General features: G+C 36.5%; 1 protein-coding gene across 4 annotated transcripts in view; it reads left to right on the forward strand.

Moving 5' to 3' along the window:
* LOC131161665 (uncharacterized) overlaps positions 1-18,844 on the forward strand; it is a 61,898-nt gene that overhangs the window by 24,100 nt on the left and 18,954 nt on the right. The window contains exon 6 of one of the 4 annotated variants that reach the window (XM_058117584.1): positions 2,975-3,444. The exons of 2 other annotated variants lie outside the window; for them this stretch is intronic. The gene's annotated coding sequence lies outside the window, so the exon portion shown is untranslated. Of the gene's footprint in view, positions 1-2,969; positions 3,445-18,844 lie in introns of those variants that run through there. One more of the 4 variants, XM_058117581.1, reaches the window with a different exon arrangement.

Here is an 18,844-nt window from a genome sequence, read left to right on the forward strand (position 1 = left end):
TATTTGATTGTTTGTCCCTGACAATTTGAGTTTTATCTTGAACATCTTAGGTGGGATTACATCTTGATCACTTAGAAATTGATCTAGGCTAATGAAACTTTTTAACATTAGAAGTGGTGTTATGGGCTGGGTAGCTGAACCTGGAGAAATCTCTCAGTTTCCAAAGCCATGTGGTAAGCCTCAAATAGAGTACTGGGATGCTTTTAAGTTTTTCAAAATGATATGCTTTCCAGAGAGCAGGGAGGTTTTGCAGCCCCCTTTCTTGAGGGTTTTTTTTTGTACGAGAGTAAGGGACTTAGACCTAGTAGCCTAGTCACTAGTCTTTAAAAAATTCTTTCCAATGTCTTATCTAAGAGGCTGTTTTGAGGGGTACAAATTTCAGATGTTGTGCTGGTGGCTAATGAGGTGGGAGAGGATATGAGGAGATGTAGGAGGGGGATAATCTTTTAGCTGGATTTGAGAAAGCTTATGATATGGTGAATTGGGTTTTTTCCTTTTTTTTGTTTGTGGATAGATTGATGGTTAGGAATGTAATTGGGGCTGTGTGGTGGAAGTAAATTAGACTTGAGCCCAATAAATTTGTCAATTATTGTCAATAGTCAACCTAGGGAGTGGTTCAGGCCTCCTGGGGCTTAGGCAAGGGTATCCATTGTCTCTGTTTTTTTTGTTTACCCTGGTGGTGAATGCTTTGAGCAGGACACTCCTGTATGCACAGGATTTGAGGGTGATTAGAAGTCTTTCAGTTGGGAGGGGGGAGATGGAGGTGTCTCATGGCACTATATTGTTCCTTGAGAATAATATTGTTAAATTCCATTAGGCTATTATTTTGTTGAATTTTTTTAAAAAAATATCCTGATTAAAAATCAACTTGTCCAAGAGCAGGGTGATAGACATTGATTCAGAATACATGACTTTAGAGGGATTTAAGGCCTGGGCCGGTTGCATTTCCTTTGAATGGGTGCTTTCCTAACTTTGCCTCCTTCTTGGTGGCAAATTGAACTCTTGTGGCTTTCTGGGACACCCAATGATAAAGAAGGTCAATAGGAGGTTTGATGAGTGGAAGAGGGCAAATCTAACTCTGTGGAATGTTGGTTTTTCTATCGCCAACATTCCTATTTATTGCTTTTTTCTGTTTAGAGTGCCCACAAGTGTTGCTTGAGTTCTTGAGAGGTTGATGCATTATTTTCTTTGGTTGGGATGCGGGGAGAATAAAAGAGATCACCTTGTTAGTTGAGTGATAGTTAGAAGACCTAAATTTAAAGGGGAGTTGGGGCTCAGTAATGTGGTTTCTAAAACATCTCTCCAATTGGTAAATGGTTGTGGAGGTCCTCCTTAGAGGTTATCTCCCTATGGCACAAGGTGATAGAAGTAAATATGAGATTGATCAAAATGGGTGTGATCTTAGAGGAAGTGGCATTATTTCTCATGCAAGTCCTCGGTAGTTCATTTCCAAGGTTGCTCGTCTGTTTTTTCCCCTCACCCATTTCAAAGTGGGTAATGGCAAGAGAGTTCGGTTTTGGGAGCATGTTTGGGTGGGTGAGGGCTTAATGGAGTCAATGGTGCCTCATTTTTTCAAGCTTTCTTCTCTTCACAATGCACCAATCAACTCTTTCTTTTCTTTTTGAGGAGGGTTCTCTTTGTTGGGATTTTTCAATTTTTAAAGAATCTCAATTAAAGAAAGGTCGATGAGCTCACCACCTTGCTTATTGCCCTAAGAGTTAAGAGGGTTTTCGAGGGTGACTCATAAGGTCTCTTCTCTTCCAAATTTTCCTTCACCTCTTACAACCTCCTTCCCCAATTTCTTTCCTTGGAGCCACATCATTTAGAAGGCAAACACACCTTTTAAGGTTCAGACTTTCATTTGGACTGTCACTTCCAATAGGATTAGCATTCATGATGTGTTGCAGATTAGAAGACCTCCTGATATTTGTCTTGTGAGTTCAATGAAATGGATGTTCCTCTTCATTCATTGCCGGCCAACTAACCATCTTTAGAATGCTCATGTCTTTTGTTTTGGCGAAGCTTGTGTTGCACCTTAGATTGTGGGGGATTTCTTGCTACTGAAGTATTTTCGTTTTTGAAAGAGCAAAGTATGGAAGAGCTTTATGGCACTGTGCAGTTTTTGCTATCCTGTGGACCCTTTGGATAGAGAGGAATGCAAGAACCTTCGAGGATCATTCAATCTCTCCTAGCTTGTTATGGGATAGAGTAGTGTTCTTGGCTTCTTTATGTGTCCTTTCATTCAGCTTTTATTTTTGGGGGGTTCTTGCTGTCAGACCTTCACCTTCTGCATGGTTTTAATGCATCTCTTCCTTTGCTTTTAGGAGAATATTTCATTCTCTTCTCTTTGTATCTTGTTCTGTTTTTTTGTTGCTCAAGAATGCACAGTTGGTCCACTAATTGCTACCTGTAGGAGTGTGGGGCATATTTCTCTCTTAAAATATGTCTCATTTGAGTCATTTCTGACCCATAAGGTAACAAATGGTTCTCCAAGATAATTTTTTACCCTTTTAAATTTTTGCCAATATTGCTTTTACCAGACCAAGATGTTTGTAGATACTCTGAATGGTCACAAGTCCATACCAATTAAAATAATTCTCCATGTCATCCAAGCAATCTAAGAAAAAAAGGTGGACTTGAACAACTATTGAAATCAGGATACCTAGGTTTTATCAATTGTTGAGAATTGCCAACTCGGTGGGACTAAATATGTGCAATTGACTCACCATCTTTTTTATAAATGGAAATGTGGACCAATGCAAATTCAAAAAGTATCAATTAGATACATAAACACTAAATCAAATTTTGTAGAGGCCAAGCAGCATTGTAAGTCCATGCAATGTAATCAAGCAGGCTGTATATGCTGATTTTATAATCTTAAGAGATTCTTCAAATATTTCTCTTCAATTTTTCCTAGATGTTCCCAAAAGAAAAACTCCACTGATAAAGCTGAAATTGGGTGCTGGCAGTACAGGTTCTCTCCATTGGCAAGGGTTCTCCAGTGATGGTCCTCTGGATGCTGGTGGATTGAGGGTGGTGAGTCTACTGGTTGTGACTGTGTGTCAAGAAAAGACCAAAATTTCAGGATTTTGAAGGGGTTATCAGCCATAAAAACTTCAGGTGGCATGTGGGGCCACACATTTTGTCAGACGGAGGAAAATTTTGGGGGCGGGACTTATTGAAGGTATGTATTTTCAATGGTAATGGTGGTGTCACAAAATGTTCCAAAAAGTGGGGTTCAAAAATGAGTGGCACTATAATTTTCTGAAAAATTTTGCAGCGTTGCAATGTCTGGGGCTCATCCAATTTCTGATCCTCGAAAGTTTCGTATGATTTGTAGTTGTATATACTTACAAATATGGAAATTGAACCAAAATAACCATAATTCATTCTGGTCTGTGGCAACAATGCCAGCAGCAACAAGAGTGGGTATGGAAGGATTTTTTATCCCTGTATGCTTCGTATGACTTGCAGTACTTGCAGTTTGGTTTATCTCTGTAGGTCAGATCAGATCAGATGACCAACAGCTGCCTTCTACTAGGTACTTCCTTTGCCTTTTGATGGAAGGACTTCTTTAGTGTAAGGAAGTAATATAACTAAAACAAGACAAGAACCTAATTTAAAAGAGAGAGAACTTAACAACTGCATAGCCAAGTATACATCCGATAAATGCATGGCTACGTTGGCTCTAGGTGAGTGATACATTGAGAATGAAGAGTACAGCAGCTACATCTGCACCAAATTAGGTTGCCAAGGAGCATTTTTGAGTATCCTTGTATATACACTCCTTCTATGAAACATTCTATTCTTTTTTTCTCTCCCTTCCTTTTTTTTTTTTTTTTTTTCTGTTGGAATTCTGCTACTGTTTATGGACAATCTAGTTGGTTCGCCTGCTCTCTGATTCCAGCCAGAAAGGAGTGCTGTGTTGCAGAATCCATGTTCTCATGTCATCTGGTAATTGGTTTCCCACACTTTAGTTATTGTTACATCAGTCTGATATGTTTTTGTTACATATGCATCTTCCATTTATTTCTTCTCGAGTGCTTTCAAATGTAATGCAATCACACCATATTGAGGGATGGTGTTGAGGTCTTCCACTCCCTGAAGCCAATCTGGGTGTCCTTGGTGTCTATCTCCACTGATCTTAAATCTCATTTTTACCTCGCAGAGTCAATTCACTTGCCATGTGGTCTACAATGTGGTTTCTTGCACGATAGACGTGGCACACACTGGATCATTCATCTTAATTGGCTTCATGCTTCTAATGCCAGCATTTTGTTGTTCAGTTCCTTTTTAAAATCAGCTTTTCTCCTATTAAAAAAGTATGCAATAGACTTGCTTAAAGTTCTCTGGTTAATCACTATACCTCTGGATTACAACACAACAACAACAATAAAACCAAGCCTTAGTCCCACTAGGTGGGGTCAGCTATATGAATCCTTTTCCGCCAATTTATACGATCATGGACCATTTCTTTTGATAGATTCAAGGATATTAAATCCTTACTCACTATCCCCTTCGAAATTATTTTAGGTCTACCCCTACCCCTTCTATTGCCCCCCATAGTAACTAAGTCACTCTTCCTCACAGGTGCACTATGTGGCCCATGTTGCAAGTGTCCATACCATATGAGTCGTCCTTCCTTTATCTTATCTTCTATAGGAGTTACACCTAACTTACCACGAATATGTTCATTCTTTAATTGATTTTTCAATGTTATACCACTCATCCATCTAAGCATTATCATCTCGGTAACTTTTACTTTTTAGATATTATGTTTCTTCATCGCCCAACATTCCGATCCATATAATATAGCTGGTCTAATAACTGTCCTATAAAACTTCTCTTTCAATTTTAAGAGTATTCTACGATCGCAGAGCACACTTGAAACACTTCTTCACTTTACCCAACTTGCTTTAACTCTATGCATTACATCGTCAATTTCTCGTTCAGCGTGTATAATAGATCCAAGGTATTGAAATCTACAAATGCTATTTATTTTTTTCATCATCAAGTTTAATTTTGTCTCCAATATTCCTCCTATCATTACTAAAATTACATTTCATATATTTTGTCTTATTTCTACTTATCCTAAAGCCTATAGATTCCAAAGATTCTCTCCATAATTCTAATTCAGTGTCTACTCTGTCCCTAGTTTCGTCAATTAATACAATATCATCTGCAAACATCATACATCATGGAACCTCTTTTTGAATACTCTTAGTCAATTGGTCCATTACTAAAGCAAAAAGATAAGGACTCAAAGCCGATCCTTGATGTACACCTATGGTGATTGAAAATTCTCTAGTTTTTCCATCTATAGTCCTTACACTAGTCATTACTCCATCGTACATATCCTTATTGTCATTGATATACCTACTACATACACCCTTTGTTTTTTTCTAAAACCCACCATAGAACTCCCATAGGTATTCTATCATATGCTTTCTCAAGGTCAATAAATATCATATGCAAGTCTCTCTTCTTTTCCCTAAACTTTTCCATTAATTTTCTTAAAAGATAAATAGCTTCTGTGGTAGATCTTCCAGGCATAAAATCAAATTGATTTTCTGAGACCTTCGTTTTTAACCTTAATCTTTGTTCAACTACCCTTTCCCATAGTTTCATCGTATGACTCATAAGTTTAATTCCACGATAGTTATTACAATTTTGAATATTTCCTTTATTTTTGTATATAGGTATTAAAGTGTTTTTCCTCTATCCATCTGACATTTTCTTAGTTTTTACAATTGTATTAAATAAATTAGTTAACCATATAATTCCGTTATCACCTAATCATTTCCAAACTTCAATTGAGATGTTATTTGGTCCCATAGCTTTCCCATTTTTCATCTTTTTTAGTGCAAATTTAATTTCGTTAACTCTAATTTTGTGAATAAATCTCATATTTTTAGTCTTTTCCTCATTTGACTATTCTAAATTTAAGTCTTCTATTTGGTTTTCATTAAACAACTTACTAAAGTAATTTTGCCATCTTTCTTTAATGTCTTCGTTCTTAACCAAGACAATATCATTTTCACTTTTTATACATTTTACATTTTCTAAGTCTTTACTCTTCGTTTCTCTAGCTTTAGCAAGTTTAAATATATCTCTCTTCCCTTCTTTTGTACCTAATCTATCATACAAACTATTAAATGATCTATATTTAGCTTCACTAACAGTCTTTTTTGCATCTTTTCTTGCCTCCTTATATGTTTCAAAGTTATCTCTGTTTCTACATTTTTGCCACGTTTTATATCAAATTCTTTTTGTCTTTATGATTTTTTGTACATCTTTATCCACCGTCAACTCTCTTTGCTATTCGAGAATCTTCCCCTTGATTCGTCTAAAATCTCTTTTGTTATTTTTTTAATAGAGTTAGCTAATTTATTTCACAGAGTATTTGTATCTATCCCATCCTCTATGGTCCAATCCCCATCTTTGATCATTTTATCTTTAAATTTATTTATATTTTCTCCTTTTAGGTTCCACCATCTAGTTCTCTTACACTGGTTTAATTTATCCTTCTTTTTTCATTTTTTAATACTTATATCTAATACTAAGACTCTATGTTGTATGGTTAGGCTTTCATCTGGAATAACTTTACAATTCTTGCATGATAAATGATCTACCCTCCTAGTAAAAAAAAAAAAAAAAATCTTTTTGACTTCTATTTTGTCAACTTTTAAAGGTTATTAAGTGTTCTCTCTTCTTAAAACAAGTATTCATTATACTAAAATCATATGACATAGCGAAGTCTAAGATCATTTCCCATACTCATTTTTGTCTCCATATCCATATCCTCTATGTATCATCTCAGAATTTTTATTTTCTCTTCCAACGTGTCCATTCAGATCTCCTCCTATAAATATTTTTTTAGTCCCTAGTATGCCTTGTTTTACTATCCATATCTTTCCAAAATTGTCTCTTAAGATTTTCTGCTAAGCTGACCGTTGTCTAAATTTGTTTCAGTTTCTTCTGAATCAACTTTTTCTTGATAAAAAACTGTAATCATTGTTTCAATTAAGCAGAAACTCAATTGCTTGAGCTTATCGTGTTGATCACCATAAATATTACAATTCATACTCAGAATTGATGGAAATTATTTGTGGTTGATCAAATAGCTGAAGAATATTAATATTGGTTAATGACTGAAGATGAATCTTCCACATTTTTTAGCATGATAGCTACCACCAGTTGGTTCCTTTTTATCCTGGATTCGATTGAAAGCCCTAAACTTCCGCAGAATACTAGATGAGCAATGGTGCTGGGGGGATACTAAATCTGATTGGATGGGTTACTATTAAGACCACTTCTGTAAAACTTTCCTCCCTCCTTATGGAAATGATTTTCCTGTCAATTCAAGAATCTATTCAAATGCTGAAACTTGGGAATTCAGAGGTTGAGCAATATAAACTGGCGTTAAAGTCCTTGTTTCTGCTGTTAACCATTGAGATTTGTTAGCCATAGAAGATAAAACTTTTCACCAAGGTCAGGCTTGCTTAAATGGGACGTAGACTGTAATTACTAGTGTATTTTGCTGTGCAGCTTGTGAGAGCAGGAAGCATTTACTTTATGAAATGTGGGTATTCAGCTAGACTCTGGAAGAATTTGTGTTTGCCATCAGAATGTTTAGTTTTATCTCATTCTATGTCGAGTAAAGAGGACTTTATTCTAAATCATTCTCTATACTTTTTATAAATTTTCATCTTTTTTTTTTTTTTTTTTCGAATAAATGTTTTATGAACCAAAGATATAACCTTATTTTCATTATTCTAATGATACAATGGGCACGAGGATTTTAGTTACTCTCGAACCCGCTCTCTTCTCGAGGAGAGCAAGGATTCTCTCTACAGTAGGGGGTGCAGAGGATTATTGTGTAAACAATGGGCCGTACTAATGATGTCAAATCTGTTTATAATAATGTATACACTAATCCAAATAAGTATGTAAAAGACAAACTAAATAGTTATGCTGGATCCAAAAAATCCCTCAAATTCTTTTGGAACTTTAAAAAAGAAAAAACAGAAAAGAGAAAGAAATATTGTTAATAGTTAGAATTGAACTCTCTAATTATGTGCACCATTAATCAAAATTGTTGAATATTTAATGTAATCAATCTCCTCAAGACATCAATATTGATCCAAAATTCATTTGAAAGGCAACAAGTTAATGATAATAATTAGAACTTGGCACGGTTGAAAGCAGCTGATTGTTAAGATGTTAACATTAGTACGATTAATTATGTCTTGGGATATTCTGAATTCCTCTAACATGAATAGGAAATTTGAGAGTTATTAATCATTTCTTGGCTAGTAGCATTATGTTCCTGTATCGAATATGTATATTAGGGAGATTTTTGGCTTATGAGTGTACAGGCTCCAATTATCTGAGCTGCCTTTTATGAGACAAAAATTATTGAGCTGAGTGAGTCAAAGTAGATAATGCAGTGAGTTGAGTTCAAACTGTTACAATTATTTGAAAATTTATATTTTGCAAACTCTAAAATATTTGGTACCCTTCTAAACGTTTTAAAATATACAGCATAACTATTTGATAAGAAATTGCTCATTATGAAAAGTAATCACAGATAACAAAAAATTATAAGTGAAGGGTCGAAGCAGCCTAATTTGGGGCGACAAAATTAGTCATGTTTTAAGGTATGTTTAAGGCTTTTATGCATATATTGTGGATCCATAAATCCACCTAAATAAAAAAATTGTAGATATCTGGAATTGGCCTTAAAAATTTATACGACTGTTTAAAAGTTTGTTGATCTAGAATAATATGGCCATGGTTATCATATGATAAACATTAATTTGTAGTCTTATTTTGTAGTATTATACCTAGACTGTTGCACCCAATTTTTATACCATTTGAACGAAAAATTTATTTGGTAAAGATAAATTTAAACTAGAAACAATGTGTTCTATTATTCTTCAGTTATTTGGAGGCCAAAATGGTTTCCATTCATAATTTGCGCAAATAAGATGTCAAATAATTTACCGTGATGATTAAAACTATACTATGTACTCTCTGACCATTTTTGCCTTCATGAAATGGATGCTTACTTTGTTGTTTCAAACTGGTTATATTATTGAAAGAGAAGGGGGGGAAAAAAAAAAGATGAAAGGAAAGAAAGGGAAATGAAGGGGTTCTGTTTTTGATAAAAAAAAAAAAAGTTATTGATTAATTTGAGTAGCATGCTTCTTTTAAACCAGTCAAGTCCAATACAAAAATATGATTTTTAGAATTACTTTCATTCAATTTTTCACCCTACTATAGAATGAAAAGAATGTATACCCCATTTTCATCCTGCTAATTAGAATTGAAAATGTATCATAAAATTTTTTGTGTGTGTGTGAGAGAGAGAGAGAGAGAGAGTAACAAAGGTGGAGCATTCGATGATTGTTGTTTGAAGACAACAATTGTAAGACTATAAATGATATAGATGAGTTGCAAAATTACTAGATAAACACACGTAAAGCAATATGTTTTTTTTTTTTTTTCCCAACCTATCTATTTAGGATAATTAGCTATTAATATCAACTCATTAATGAAACTGATCCTTTGCACTATGCTTTGAGCAACCAATTTTAATGAATTACAGCTAAACTCTCTATTTTGAATGACTGGAAGGTTTGTGAGAGAGGTTCTCTCAGGTTAAAATTCATAAATATTTGCACAATCAAATGTTAATATTTTTTTTTATCAAGATGAGTAAAATTCTACTTCTGTATATATTATTTTCTGTGGTCACTACTGGGCACTTTTCTTCAGGAAAAGAATGCTAGTCTCTGTTGCTTCAAATTCGTTGCTGTAATTTGGAAGAAAAAGGATGAAAAAGAATGGAAAAGGTATTAAGAGGGGAATGAAAGAATTGGCATTTTCCTTTTTCTTCTCTGCCAAACAAAAAAACTAAATGAAAGAAAAACATTGTTAAATAAATTCGAGTGGCATATTCTTTCTTGGTATTCATGTTAGTCAAATTAGAAGAAATGGTTTTTAGAATTTTCACTTTGCTTGCCCAGTTCTTGACCAAGAAGGGACTTTTTAGGTACCCACATTTTCATGTGCTATATATATATATATATATAGAGAGAGAGAGAGAGAGAGAGAGAGAGAGAGAGAGAGAGAGAGAGAGAGATTGTACCCACGTTTTTGAGAAGACAAAGGGAAAAAGTAACAATGTTGGAGCATGATTGGAATCAATGATTATTGTTTGAAGATAATAACAAGAAGATTAGAAATATTATAGATATGTTGTAAAATCATTAGATAAATACATGTAAAGCAATTTTTTTTTCTAACCTATGTAATTTAGATAATTAGCGAAATCAACTCATTATAAAACTGATCCTTTGCACTATACTTGGATAAACCAACTATAATGACTCATAATTGAACTCTCTATTTTGAATAATTGGAAGGTTTATGGGAGAGGTTCTCTCTGGTTAAAATTCATAAATATTTGCACAGTTAAATGTTAAGCTTTTTTATCAAGATGATTAAAATTCTACTTATGTTATTCGTTATAATCTGTGGTCACTTTATCTTGCTAATCTCTTGTTTCAAGCTAGTTGGTATTGTTTGGAAGAAAAGAGATAAAAAAGAAAGGACAAGAGGTGAAAGGGAAATGAAGAAATTTGTATTTTGTTTTTCCAGCTAGTTGGTTTGTTGAATGAATAAAATTACATGAAAAAAAAAATGTTATGAATTAATTTGAGTGGCATGCTTATTGTTATTCATGTTTGTCCAAATAGAGGAAATGATTTTGAGTTTTTACTTTCCTTTCCCAATTCTTCAACACATCAATTGACTTTTCTACTTTTTCTTCCAAGTGTAGGATAACCTCAATGGGTTGTTGGGTTTTTTTTTTTTTTTTTTAAACTGAGGCCCTCCATCACCCTTATGGGAATGGTTAGTTCATAATTATTCCTCTTACTAAAGGATGCTTACCTAGTTAACGCTTAAATCCAACTCTATCCAAACTTTTTTGGTTCACTCCCAACCTACTCTACTTGACTATTGTTGAGCAGTTTTGGATATCAAGTGGACCTCCTAAGAAAGTATTTTTAGTGTGACCAATTTTTCCTCATTTGCAATTAGTTTTGCTACAATACCAAGGAAGAAAATTTTTCCCACATTTTTGTATGCTATTCTTGGGAGGGAGGGAGGGACCCCAACCTTCCCTACTCGTTCGACTATTGTTGAGTAGTTTTGGATATCAAGTCGACCTCCTCATAAGGTAATTATAGTGTGACCAATTTCCCGTTATTTGCAATTAGTTTCACTACAATATTAAGGAAGAAAATTTTACTGACATGTTGACTTTGGTGCAATCCCAAGAGGGGAGGAGGTGAATTGGAGATTTAAAAATTTCTTCTTAGGTCAACTAGTCTAACAACAATATTACACAACCTAGGAGCAGTTTAAGTAGGTATGATACTGCAAATATGATATATATTAATCAATTTCAGTATATACAACACAATTCCAGTATCTCTCAATCACATTCAATAACATGTCAATCAGATATGCATTATATTTAGCAAGAAAACTAAATCAAGCACAACGCAGAATATAATGTAGGAAAAGTAAAAGTGACACCGAATATAATATCAGGGTTTGGCCAATTCTGCCTACGTCTTTGTCTTGGTTACAAGCACAAGGATTCCATTGTGTCTCACTTAACAGATAGAGTAACACCTAATACAACACCTTACTAGGATGATGCACCTAACTTTCCTAATTGGGTCAAAGCCAATCCGAGACTTTTCACAGGGCAAGTCTCCCTCTTCATGCTTATGTCTGGAATTCAATTAATCAGCTCAAATTTGGTGTACAAATAAAGTGCTTCTACACAAGCAGATAAGTACCACAATATAGTCCAGATAAATAGGCACACACAGATGATAGAATTTATGCTCAGTGCAAATGAAGTGTGCTAACACTCAATTTGATGTAGATATACAATCAACCTTAGAGTGTATTTTCAAACAATCTTTGAAACAAATATCAATATTAATCAATCACAACAGGTTTCAAAGAGTTCCAACAAGAGTATTCAAAATATTTCAGAAATGATTTTCTCAAAATATTTACTCAAGAGATATTTGAAAAATCAGTAAGCTTGTGAAAAAGATTTTACATAATAAAAAACACACAAGCTTGATGAGTTTTGCAACAATGATGTAAAGACTCACTAGTTACAAAGGTTTTCCCACACAAAGATTTATTAGTTAAATCGGGGGAAAAATCTTGGCTAAAATTCTCAATAAAAATAATCAATCAATCTAGAACAAGAAGAGTCTAAGCAAATGGAATCACTTATGAGCACTCTTGGAAAGTTTAATTTATCAAATGAATGACAAAGGACAAGTGTATGAATGCAGTAACCGGGAAAAAAAAATAAAATTAAAAAAAAATAAAAATAAAAATAAAATAATAAAATAAAATAAATTAATTAAATTAACAAGTAATAAGTAAGTTATTATGATATATATGTAATATATATATAAGTTAAAGGTATATATATATATATATATATATATATATATATATATATATATATATATATAATTGTGTAAGCTTCTCCAGGAAGTTTGCTTTGATTTTGGTGTGTTCTCTCTCTCTCCCTCTCTCTTCGATTCTGGGCCAATTTTACGCCGGATCAACAAACCAAAGCTACCACGACGCTCCTGATGAAGTTCTCTACAAATTTGTCAGAGCGGATCATTGGAGAAAGCAATTTGGAAATCATCATTAAGTTGAGGTAAGACTTTTTAAGTCAAATTTGAAGTTATGACAGTTAAGAAAAATATTATACACGTTGAAATATTAAAGTTTAATACTGAGAGTTTTCGTTTCCAGGGGCGTTGATTGGGAATGTTGGGAATTATCTCTAAGTTGAGGTAAGACTTTTTAAGTTAAATTTGACTTTGTGGCTGTTATAGAAAATGTTGTATGTACGAAAATACTGAAATTTAAAACTAGAAATTTTCGGTTTCAGAGTATTGGTTAGGAAATCTTACGGGGGTTAGACTAAATTGTTTTAGGGGCTTTCTCAGAGGAGGTCTTCGGGGACCGTACTACCTTTCTGGTGTGCAGGATCCTCATAGAGGCAAGCACAGAGCATACTCGGCGCCATGATACGATCGTTGCAAGGAACCCATTACAGTTTCGTTAAACCAGAGGTTAGCCTGACGCCACTCCTCAGTGACTTGGCAGGTTACGGGTATCCACTGTAAAGATATCCCTCGTAACATCATATAGACATTACAAGTCCATAGAAGTAAGAGAACAGAAGTCCTTCGGGCAATTAGCCTTCAGGGGAAAGGAGAAGATTAGAAAGCCATGGAAGGAAACAAACACTAGCTCTGTATTAACTCAACTTGCTCTGATTGATCTCAAACTAGCTCTGCCTTACATAAGGGAAGGCAGTCCCTTTTTATAGAGGTCTGAGACCCCGAAAACTTACATGATACGCAAACAACGAGAGTGACATAAAGCAGACTCGACTGAGACATAAAGTTGGACGATGACATAACACAAAGCCGGTGAAGACTTTGTAGCATCGACTGGCAACTTTGTCAAAGGACTCAACAACTGACAACTGACATAAAGAAAGGTGACAGCACATGGGCGGCTGCATTTGTGCGGGAGTGACCCACCACCTTTAATTATGTAAGACTTATTGACACATCAAGCCAACAAACTTGGACTCTAAGCAAACTTACATCGCACACAGACATAGGACGGCCCACCATTGTGGACTTTAACACAATAATACATAAAGTGGTTACGGACGTGGCCCGTCATTTTGGACTTCTGCATGATGGAGAGAGATTCAGGTTGACGTAGTCTTCATCCGTTATCTGTCCATGGATCGGATGGTAGAACGTCATTTTCTTGTATGGGTTGTCTTCATCATCTGTGTCCATCGGATCATCTGGAGGATCTGGAGGCTTTGGAGCAGGAATCTCGTCAGGAATGAGGACGACGAGCTCGGAACAGGACTTCAGGTCATTCAATTCACAGAGGTGGTTCAGCAATGAGAACTTGTATCTTGGCCAGGTAGAAAGGTTGTACAGGGTATCCCATTCATAAGCTTGATTCTGGGACCATAACAGCTTTCTGGTAGGATTGTAGAAATACGGTCGATGGAGTATGAAAATACTGTGTACGGCTTCTGCTTCCGCATGGTCCATCTTCCATAAGTTGTAGTTTCCCATGAGAGCTGTTAGCTTCTTTCTCCATGTAGATAGTGGATCGAACAATTGGAGGAAGGTCCAGAATAGTGATTTCTGGTTAGCTGGATCATGAAGATCGGTATACGTCTCCTGTAGCGGGATGAATACAGCATGTAACTGCAAAACAGAAATATACCAGAGATACCATAATACATATGTATGGAAGGCTGATGGTTTGATGACGTATGGGTTAAGAAATGGGTAGGCTGGAAATGTCTGATGATGACCAATGTTCTTAGCATAGTGGTAATGGGAGATTTTGGCACAGAATTTGATTCTTTCTGGATCAGTGAGGTCAGGTTCCATATCTGGAGGGAAATGGATATGGGTCGAGGCACTAAGGTAGAGGATATCAGGAGGAGAGGTTGAGGACGAAGCCATGAGTATCAGTGGTATGGCTTTATGGCTGGTAATGAGGGAGGCTGTTTTCCTGGGGCGAGATAGCATGTCTGCAAGAACATTGTGGTCGCCTTTTATATGCTTCACAGCGAAGTCATATCGGGAAAACCAGTCTTTCAATCTGAGTATCTGCGGATCAGGGAGAATCTTATTGTGGAATTCAAGCATCTTCGGAAAGGATGAGTTGTCCATTTCGACAGTGAAGTGCTTTGATCTGACATAAAAGTCAAACTTTTGGATTCCATTTTTCACCGCAATTATCTCCTTGAATACAGTGTGATAATGTTTCTGTGATTCTTTGAATTCTCCGCTTGCATGTCCACAGTAGGCTCTTCTGTTGTCCTTATCTTCAAGTAGCAGTGCACCCCAATAATGATCACTTGCGTCTGACTGGAGGATGAGATTGCCGGTAGATGGAATAGTCAGAGGCGGTGGATCCTTTGCAGCTTTTTTCAAATGTTTGATAGCACTTGTCTCATCAGGGCCCCATGGTGGAGGCTTCTTTTTCAACAGCTGCGACAGGGAGCTGGTGTGATGGCTTGCGTGCGGGATGAAGTCTCTGACATAATTAATTATGCCAAGAAATTGTTGGATTTCCTTGACAGAAAGATTATTATCTGGAAACTTCAATAATTGCTTTGCGAGATGTGGACCTGGGCAGATAGTACCGTGGGAAATTTTCATCCCCAAGAAATCAATTTCCTTTTGTCCAATCACGCTTTTCTTTTCTGATAACATGATCCCGTACTGTGATGCCAACTGGTGAAAATGTTCAAGAAGCTGATGATGTTCTGCATGACTTTTTGAAAACAATAAAATATCATCGATGTATATCAAGGTACTATGCAGAATAGGATTGAAGATCCTAGTCATCGCTTTTTGAAACAGTGACGGCGCGATCTTTAAACCGAAGGGTAAAACTGTCCATTGGAATTGTTCATTCGGTATACAGAACGCTGTCTTGTATCTGTCATCTGGATGAATACCGAGTTGCCAAAATGCACCTTTAAAATCGAACTTTGAAAATATCTGTGCTTCAGCAAGATGGATGAACTGTGTTCTTGCTTTTGGAATAGGGAACTTGTCATCCCTGATGAACACGTTCAGAGGCTTGTAATCAATAACCAATCTCTTTTTTCCTCTGATCTTTTCTGATCTTTTTTCAACATAGAATGCTTGACATGCCCAAGAGGAATTAGTTGGTTCGATGAGACCTTGTCTTAATAAAGAATAACATTCTTCTCTGGCGAGCTTAAGGTCTGAAGGAGACATTCCCGGATGTGTAGCTTTAGTAGGACTAACATCTTCATTAAGCTTGAAGGGAATGTGGATAAAGAAGTCTGGGTTTTTCCAAAGAGGATGATCATGAATAAACTGATCATGGCTTTCAGCACATAACTTCAGGAGTTTGTTTTGGATGGACTGGAAATCTGGACAAGAATATGAAAGAGAATAAATCTTGTTTGTCTGGGTGAAAGGCTTGAATTCTCTTTTGTAGTTAATTCCAGTGGGAAGAATCCTTAATGATTTCGAAAGACAATAAACATCCCATCCTAAAAGAACATCCTTTTGAGGGAGTGGACTACCGATTACCTGAGTCCAAATGATGCAATTAGGAAGGAGTTTAATCCCAATTTTGTTTTTGGAAATCAAAGAGGTTGTGAAGATTTGATCATTGGCTGCTCTGAAAAACTGAGTGTGGGAAGACCAACAGTCTGGAGGTAAGACTTTAGGGTTGATCATGGTCTTATGAGATCCTGTATCAATGAAGGCAACAACAGGAATAGGTTTACCATGTTTTTCAGGAAGGAGTTGAATCTGGACATGAGGGCTTATCTGAGGATTCTGAGAAAATAGAACAGGCTGGACTGGTTGGATCTGAAGAGATTCATCTGTCTGATAATCATGGTCTGAATCAGATGTTTCTGAATCAGTGAGGACGAGAACTGTGTCTTCTGTCATCTCTTCTTGCTCTGAAAGAATAGATTCTGCGTCTGCATCTAATTCTTCATTTTGTAACTGTTGAGCAAGCTTTGCAGACTTTGTCCTGTTCTTTGGGCACTGTTTTGCATAGTGTCCTTTTCTCTTGCAAATGAAGCAGCGAGGAGATTTGTCATATCCTCTTCTGTTCTTTTTCTTGAAGAATCTAAATCTTTTCTTCTTTCTATGATCTTTCTTTGAAAGTCTGTCAGAACCGTAGTCTTTGAAATGCTTCTTCTTCTTGGGACTACAGATGCAATTCTTCTCTTTGCATTTGATCTGTAGATAGGGCTTTTTGCATTGCTTCGTGAATTTATGGTTCGGCTTGATCATCTTTGAGAATAGTTGATGAGTGTCACACAACTTCTCAAGAGCAGTAAGTGCCAGCTGATGAATTTCTCCAAGAGAGATTTCTTTGAGAGGCCGAGAGAGTGAAGCGATCTTTCTCTGTAAGTCTGGCTGGATATCTTCTGGTAATGAATTAATATAGACTTGTCTAAGATTATCATCATGAAATCCACCAAGAAGATAATACCGTTTAGACATTCTTTGATAATGAAAATCAAGATCCTTCTTCTTTAGAGAGCAACATCTCATCTCAAAATATTCTTGACGAACAACATTGGCGTGAATGTCTGGATCACCAACAAATTCTCTGTAGAGTGTTCCCAATGCAAAGGAGGGAATCTGGGAATTAATGAACGTAACTTGTCTGAATTCACCAAGACTTTGGAACCAATCTCTTAGTGTACCAGTAAATCTGGATGTAAATTCAACAAGAATTGATTGTAATGTGTTCCCGGGCTTTGAGAGTTGGAGATCAATCCATGCACCAAATTCACCAATTCTGTCTCTCCATTTGGTTGGAGGTAATCCGTCAAAAGAGAACCATGAGTTATTGTTTGAATGATGAGGAGCCGATTGAGGAGGAGCCGAGGTGGCTTCCGAGGGTTCTTCCACAATAGGGACTGTGGTATCGGACTCGTCATGGAATTCATGAGATCTGGACGATCCTGGTTCTGTGGGAGATGCCATCATCATGGTGGTGAGATCAGTGATCTCTTGATCTGTTGATGAGGATGATGTTTCAGTCTCAGTGGAAACATCACTGTTTTCTTCAATAAGTATTTCAGGAATTGGGTCAGCAAGGAAGGATGGAGATTGATCAGGTGAAACAAATGGGCTTTTGAGTTTCTGATCAACATGTTCAGGTGGTTGATGAATAGGTTCAGGAGGCAAAGGTGTTGCTGGGATTTGAGATCTGCGAGCAACAGGGGCTGCTGGAATAAGGGAATGTTTTCTCAGGATTTCAGCAGTAGATTTGAAGTGTTTGGAATAATCAGGCTGTCTGTAAGATGGTGTTGGTGGTGATTGAGGAATGAAGGAATATGATGGAGCATATGGAAATGCTTTTGGTGTGTAGGTTGGTGTTGGAGGAGTTGGACGATATTCTCGTTCAATCTGTGAGACTTCTTCTCTGAGTCTTCTGATTTCTTCTTCTTTGGCACTGAATAGTGATCCAAAGTATCCTTCAGAGATGAAATGTCTGAGTTCAGAACTAAGAACATCGATTCTTCTTTTAAGATCATCATATAATGCTTCAATTCTGGAATCAAGGGTATCAAATCGTTGATTGATCTGAGCGCCATGGTTGATGAGTCTGTCAACTTTGTTGTCAATGGCATTCAGCGTCGTGTTCTGTGTTCTAGCATTCTGGGTTTGCCAGTTCAGAACTTGTTCAGCTTGTGATGGAAGTTTCCTTGATCCGTCTGGTTGAACTTCAGAGGGTTGGATGAATGGTCTAGAATGGAGGTTAGAGTCATATGATCTGGGTTCCAAAGGTGGAAACTGTTTGTCATATGGAGAAGCCATGAAACAAGGTATTGGCTGGGTTTCAGGAGGTATGGAAACTGGAGTTTGGTAGGGTTCAGGTTGAGGTTCTTCAGGAGGAAGGAGACCTTCTTCTCGAAGAATTTCAAGGGCTCTATCGTAGATCCATAAAGGTTTTGGTTTTGGATCTGGGCGTCGGATGCCTATCCATGGGCTGGATGGGTCATCGGGTTTTCTGTAGGGAGAAAACGGTTTGCAGGATGGTTTAGTTTCTCTTTGTTGTTTTTGGCGGCATGAGCAGTCTGGATCGCACATGGATGGGTCAACATCCCATATGAAGTGACCTTCAATCTTATCTGTGTAGATAGGAGATCCGTCTGCTT

Source organism: Malania oleifera, chromosome 8, assembly GCF_029873635.1.
Source record: "Malania oleifera isolate guangnan ecotype guangnan chromosome 8, ASM2987363v1, whole genome shotgun sequence".
NCBI lineage: Eukaryota > Viridiplantae > Streptophyta > Magnoliopsida > Santalales > Ximeniaceae > Malania > Malania oleifera.